The sequence below is a fragment of the Dermatophagoides farinae genome, chromosome 1, assembly GCF_024713945.1.
Source record: "Dermatophagoides farinae isolate YC_2012a chromosome 1, ASM2471394v1, whole genome shotgun sequence".
NCBI lineage: Eukaryota > Metazoa > Arthropoda > Arachnida > Sarcoptiformes > Pyroglyphidae > Dermatophagoides > Dermatophagoides farinae.
The window spans coordinates 3,783,160-3,790,073 of record NC_134677.1 but is presented as its reverse complement, the minus strand read 5'-3'; positions in this window follow the sequence as shown (position 1 = coordinate 3,790,073).

The window sequence follows — 6,914 nt, the reverse complement described above, 5'->3', positions numbered from 1 at the left end:
TGTATGTGTATCGGTATGATGGCTGGAATTAGTTAGTGCCATAAAATTTATCCTTTATCATCATCATCTATATCATTCGTGTTGTTGAAATCCGATTTTTTTTGGCTAAACATCTTAATTTAGTTTTTTTTTCTCACTTTCTTTCTTCAATGAAGAGCTTATCTACTTTTAGCCACAATATAATTCATTATAATCATAATAATTATACATCACATCATCGATTGTATTTATGGCAAGAGTTTTTTTTCACATTGGCAGGAACAATTCTGCCATTCGAAACATCTCAGGTATTTCCATATGGAAGATAGAATTTTTTTTTGTCCTTGAAAGTATTCTATTGTAGTTTCGTTTTTTTTATCTATTTTTCTTTAAATAATTCATCATTATTTCAAAATGATCATGATGATGGAAATAAAATATCATTATTACAGAATTCTCGAATTCCCCGTTGGTTGCTGTGTTTGGTCCGTCCAATGGCCTCAATTTCATGTGAGTGTGTTTGTGCGTTGAAAAAATTCTTTCAGGTATATAATATAGGGATGGTTTTTTTCCATCATCATCATATTCATATTACACATCTTTCCCAATTGCAATGTGTCTTTGGTGTGTGTGTGTGTTTTTTTTTCTACATTTCAATGCAGAAAAATTGACATTCTGATACTTAATTTATTTCCGTAGACCATTTCCCAATTCTTCTTCCTTTTCCCATTGTGATCATCATTATTATTATTATTATTGATATATACGTATACTGTTACGTCCTATTTAGATATAAAAAAATTTCATTTAATATAAGAGATGCATAGCAGGTTTTTTTTATAATATATTAATATATGTTTTCAGGGGTATATACTCGTAAATATAAAAAAAAATAATATTCATTGCTTTAGCATATAGTCGATGCTATTGCTAATGGCTATTCTTAACCAAAAGGTAGAGCGAAAAGGAAAATCAATTGATTGATCGTCATTATATAATACATGGATTGTGTATTGGATCTTCTTTTTTGGTTGGAGCCATTTTTGAGTTTCATTACATGATCAAAATTTTTTTTATTCTACATTAACGCAAAAGAAAACCTAATACAATTATTAATAATCATCATATGTGGATAAATGATACGTTTTTTTTCAAAAAATTTGAATAAAAATTTTCTTCACTATTATCATTCACTTGGATAAGTATAGTTTCCATTTTTTTTTTTTTTCTCCCTGAAAATTGTTATTTGTGATCACATTTGGATATTTTGACGTGGTCATTTTTTTTATATATTTTCATCAACAAAAAAAATCTTTATATGGATTCCAAAATATTGTATCTCGATTCACACACACACACAAATGTATACTATTTCAGTATTTTGATGGTGGTGTGCGTGTCGAAAATGGAAATTTAATTTTTATGATTCACACACACACACACACACATCACTATGTATGTAGAGAGTTACATTTTTTGACGCAGTTTGGAACATGCCATTGTTTTGTATTTAGAGGATGTTGATGAAGATGAACACACACACACACATATATATAAAAAAAACAATAGAATATTCATAGCTTCATATACTTGAATTCAATGATGATGACGATGATGAACAACATGAGAGAAACAATAAAGAATTGAAGCAAAAAAAAAACAAGCAAAATACATTTAAATTATTTCCTCTTTTTTTTAGGTTCTGTTTTGATGTTTCGGAATAATTTTCCATTCCTATTTGTATTAAGCTACCGTGTTTGTGTACACACACACCATTTACCAATGAACAGAGCCGAAATAAAAACAAAAGCAAAAAAAAAAAGTTTTTCAAGTGAATATATATCTATGTGGTGTCCTGTGTTCATGTTCATTTTTTTCCCACTTTCAATTCTTGAATTTGAAATCCATCGGTAAAATGATGATGAATGAATGCAATTGAATGCCATTGGTATATACACACACAACAAAAAAAAAACCGTTACTCTCATATAATCCTTATGGCGTTTACAAATAAATGAATAATTTTTCTTTTCTTACAAAACAAACAAAAACAGAAAATTGAAAAGTTTTCATTTATCTATAGAAAAAAATAAGATAGGAATAGATTGCCATTGGTTTTAATAAAGATGCATTATTTCATTGGAATGTTTTTTTTTCATCGAAATGTCTCAAGAATTGTTGGAACTGTATATAAATGTTAGATAGAATTTAAGGATAAACAATGAATATAAATAAATTTACCGCAAATATTGCCATCCAGTTATTATGATAATTACTTACTTGATATTGTAATACAGTTTTGTTCTGTTTTGTTTTGCATATCTTTATATATTAAATATATGATACCAGAAAAAAAGAATGTTCGATTCTGTCGAATTCCAACGATGATGATGATGATGATGGCTATATCATTGGTTCGATTGTGTACGTCTTTTGGTTCATTTTTTTTTGGAAAAAAATATCAAACCAGATCTCACATAAGAAGTTTTGTTTTGTTTTCTACGCAAACAAATACGAATCATTAAGACCATTTGCAGATTATTATTATTGTTTCTGATTCTATGAGTTCATACATACCCATACACACACACACCCAGAAACACAAAAAAAAGACGAAAATTATATCGAGATGTAGATGGATTCCTGAAATCGTAATGGGAGTTTATATTTTTTTCCGCTTTTGCTTGTTTTCACGGATCACTTGATCATGCCAAATAATAATAATGATGATGATAACGTAACGTTTAAACACAAAACACAAAAACATATTACCAAAGCAATGAAAAAAAAAACGAAAGAAAACAAATTTTTTTTTTGAGACCTAACAACGACAATATTAAGAAAAGCTCCAAATTAAGAAAACCAAATTGATAATTCTGTTCCTTTTTTTCGGTCTCTGGGTTTTGTTTCCACCAGAAAAAGAAGTAATTTAATGAAAAATGGACGATAAAAAAAAGAGAGAAAAAATTGTATTTTTTCTTTCTTTATTTTTTTTTTCGCTGCTGATTTGATTTTAGCTTCACTGATTCATTTGTCTATAGTCATTCTTTTCTCAATGAATCAACCCGAACAACACCACAAATGAAAAAAAAAATATTCACTTCATTTGTTGGTTTTCGGTCCAATGGATGAAGAGAGAAAAAAACATTCGACTCTTTTCGCCATCATTACTAGCGAAGATTTCATTGTATTCAATTTAATTCTTATCATTCGTCATAATAATAATAATACTGATGATGCAAGCAACACAATGATGATGATTGCCAATTAAGAATTACGCACTAGATATATATTTTTTTCCTCCACACACCCCCCCACATATCGTAGGACAATTCTAGGTCGATTTTGATGATGATGATGATGTCTCTGTTACAATAGTTCATATCGATCAGTATTGAATTTCGCCTAGATTCATACCAATCATAATTATCATTATTTTTTTACGTTGATTGAATTACATTTTTTTCGTTGTTTTTGTTGTTGTTGCTGTTATGATAACTTCATGTTTGATTGAGAGAAAAAGTTTCTGTTTCGGGCATATCCAAGTTTTTTTTGTTTTGTTTTTCTGGTTCTTGATGTGAAAATAATGCTAGTCACTCACAATACACACTCTTTTTTTTGAATACCATTTCTCAATTAATGATGATGATTCTATTCGATTCGGTGATGAATTTTTGTATCATACTTCGATTTGTTCAAAATATTCTGGTATTCCTAGTATTATAGCCTAAAGGCACTTATGTATATGTGGTGGTTTCAGTAGATCTCAGCCCCACTTTATATTCTCTTACACTTTATTCTTTGAGTGTGTTGACATAAATGTCGCTTCTGTTGATGACGATGATGATGATGGAAATGATGATCACCTTGAGGGCTTTTCAAAATATTCCATTTGGAATTTCAAAGAACAAATTATCATCCGACATTTATGACTACATTGTGATTCACATTTTTTCTGTTGCCACTTTATTGATGATGATGATGTTTCTGTCTCAATATCTGAATTTATTTTCTTATTGAATCATCATCATCATCATCATAATTCCACAGATAGTTGTCGTAGATTTTTCTTTTTCTCACTTTTTCTCTTGATAATATTTTGTCAGTATAAAATTCTAGTCTGAATAAAAAAAACCATTTTTTTAGCCAAAGCATCGTTGTCATCATTTCATCATTGAATTCAATTTTTATCGAATGAATTATTATGTTCCATTTATATATCGTTGTGTTTGTGTATGTGTGTGTGTGTGCTATCGGATACAATTCATTCCACTTGATTTATATTAGCATTAAAAAAAATATAACACACACACAGGAAGACTATAACAACAGTGAGAAAGGAAAAAAATTGTAAGATTTCTCTTCTTTTCATCGTTATATTCAATCCATGTTGCTTTACGAATTTTTTTTTTTCTTTTCATTATTACACCCGACAAAAATAATAACTTTTACAAGCCAATGTTGTTAGTAAAATATTAAGAAAATAAATGACAAAATGTGATCATTGATTACAATTATTTTCAATGATTCAAACACACATATATACGATGGAAAAAAAAATCCAAGCATACACACCATACACTACCATGATTGTTAATTAATACTCGATATATATACATTATTATCATTTAGGTTTCCACATTCATTCTTGATGTGATCAAACTACCATCTTTTATATAATGTTACCCGCTTACCGGACACGACCATTAATGACGCCACCATCATTATCCTCATCATCATTGTCGTCGTAGTTTTTTTTTATTTCATTTTATTTTAGACAACAACAACCAAGAATACTTTATTGATGAAGATAATAGCCAAATGATAGAATGAATAACACCATCCAACCCCAACCAATCTTCCAATCACCTCTCTCTCTCTCTCTTTTTCATCATCATCATCATTATCAATTTAGATGAATGTAATACAATGGATTGGACCAAAAAAAAAAAAAAATGAAAAGAAAACACAACTATATAATTTCATTAGAAAGTGGAAATAAATTGCCAATAGAATAAAAAATAACTTTCATTTATACGAAACATGAATGAATGGAAAAGATACAACAATGTTCGATTCTCATTTAACACATATATGGATCCAAATGTACCTGTGAACAACACTTGAATTCTCGTGTATGTATCGGTCAAGTCTATGAAAAAAAAAATTTTGTTGTCAGACTCTTCAAATCTGATATTGCAAAGTTTTTCTCACTTTCAAAACAAAAATTCGCTTTGTAAAAAAAAACATAAGATTTCGGTAAACTTTTAATTGTGAAATTTTAAGTCAATTTCTGATTTCAGAGGGAATGATTTTTATTCGTTTTTGTCGAATTTTTTTTTTTTATTTCTACTTTATTCTACTCAGATTCGATTAATTCAAAAGGGATACCGGGATAAAAATGGTGAAAAAACAACAACAATAACGTTATCGATTTATATCCATGTCCAGAGAGACTAATAATAAAAAATGATTTAAGTAAGTTTTTTTTCACCATTTTAAGATAAAGGTTTTTTTAGTTATACTAATAGTTACTGCCTCCCGTGTGTATAACGACATTTATAAAAACATTTGACGATGTTATGGAAAAAGTTATTGTTATTGTTTGGTTTGTTGAAATAAATTCATTAAATTGAAAATAGTAGGAATGAAATTTAATCTCCAATTTTAGTTTCAGCCATTGTCTTTAGTTTTGGCATTTTATTATTATCATCATCATCATTTCATTTCATTTCACATCTCAAGGCCCTACTAACAACAACAACAACAATAATGTTGGAAAAAAGAAAAAAAATCATGACGATTTAAGAAACCGGGCCAGACTTTTTCATGCGAAGCCAATTAAGAAGGCCACAATTGGACAATTTTTTTTCATTGTCGGTTTTTTTTTGTTGTTGTTGGTTATTCTATCATTGCAATTGCTGTTGTTGCCGATCTTCTTCGGGCACCATCATCATATGTTTTTTTTTATTATTTTCTTTTGTGTTATCATTATTATTATTATTATTACAGAAAAAAAACTATGGCCTTATTCTTTTCTCTAGGGATTTTTCTATCTTGCCCAAACACAATGCTGATTAAGTTATCATAAGTTGTTTTTAGATTTTTTTTTGTTGTCGTTATTATTATTGTTGTTTTTTTTAATTCTATCAAAACTTGGATGCCAACCAGAATGATTGGAGAAAAAGTCAAAAGTTGAATGAGTTAGACTTGAAAAATGATAGATAGATTCAAACACAGAGTGGTTATATACGATGTCAAATGGATCAATACAAAAAAAAAATTCCGGCTGCTTTGTCTATCCATTTGAATGATTGGGATTTCTGTTTTCAAATTTGCAATCTTTATGAAACATTTTTTTTTTGTTTCTTGACAAATATTTCCTGATGTTTAAAAATTGAAAAATTCTTGATTTAAAATTCTCCGGAATTGAGTCCTGATTAGATGCCGACAACAATGATGCATTGGCAAAAAAAAGTTGTCATTCTCTAGAACTATTATTTGTATGAGCTTGAATAAAATCTATGTTGATCGAAAAAAAAAAAATTTTCAATCTCATCAAAACAAACCAAGTTTAAAGAGTTCAAGAATTGAATCAATTTGAATTCTTAAATGCAAAAAAAAGTTTATTTTTATTCACATGATTCAAAGGAAAAAATTCCAAGCTGAATTTGATTGTATTTTTTTGTTGGCTAGCTGTGTTGAATGCCATTATAATGTCAAATTGTATCGAATGTTATTATATATGTGTATGGTGGGTGATTATTAGTGTATTGACGGAAAGTACATCATCATCATCATCATCATCTTCATTCGTAATAACAAATAAATGAAATACTAGTTATTGTATATATCAACCAATGATGAATGAATTTAAGGAGATGCCATACACATCAAAACATGAAGCAGATTCATAATGAATTGAATTCAATAGA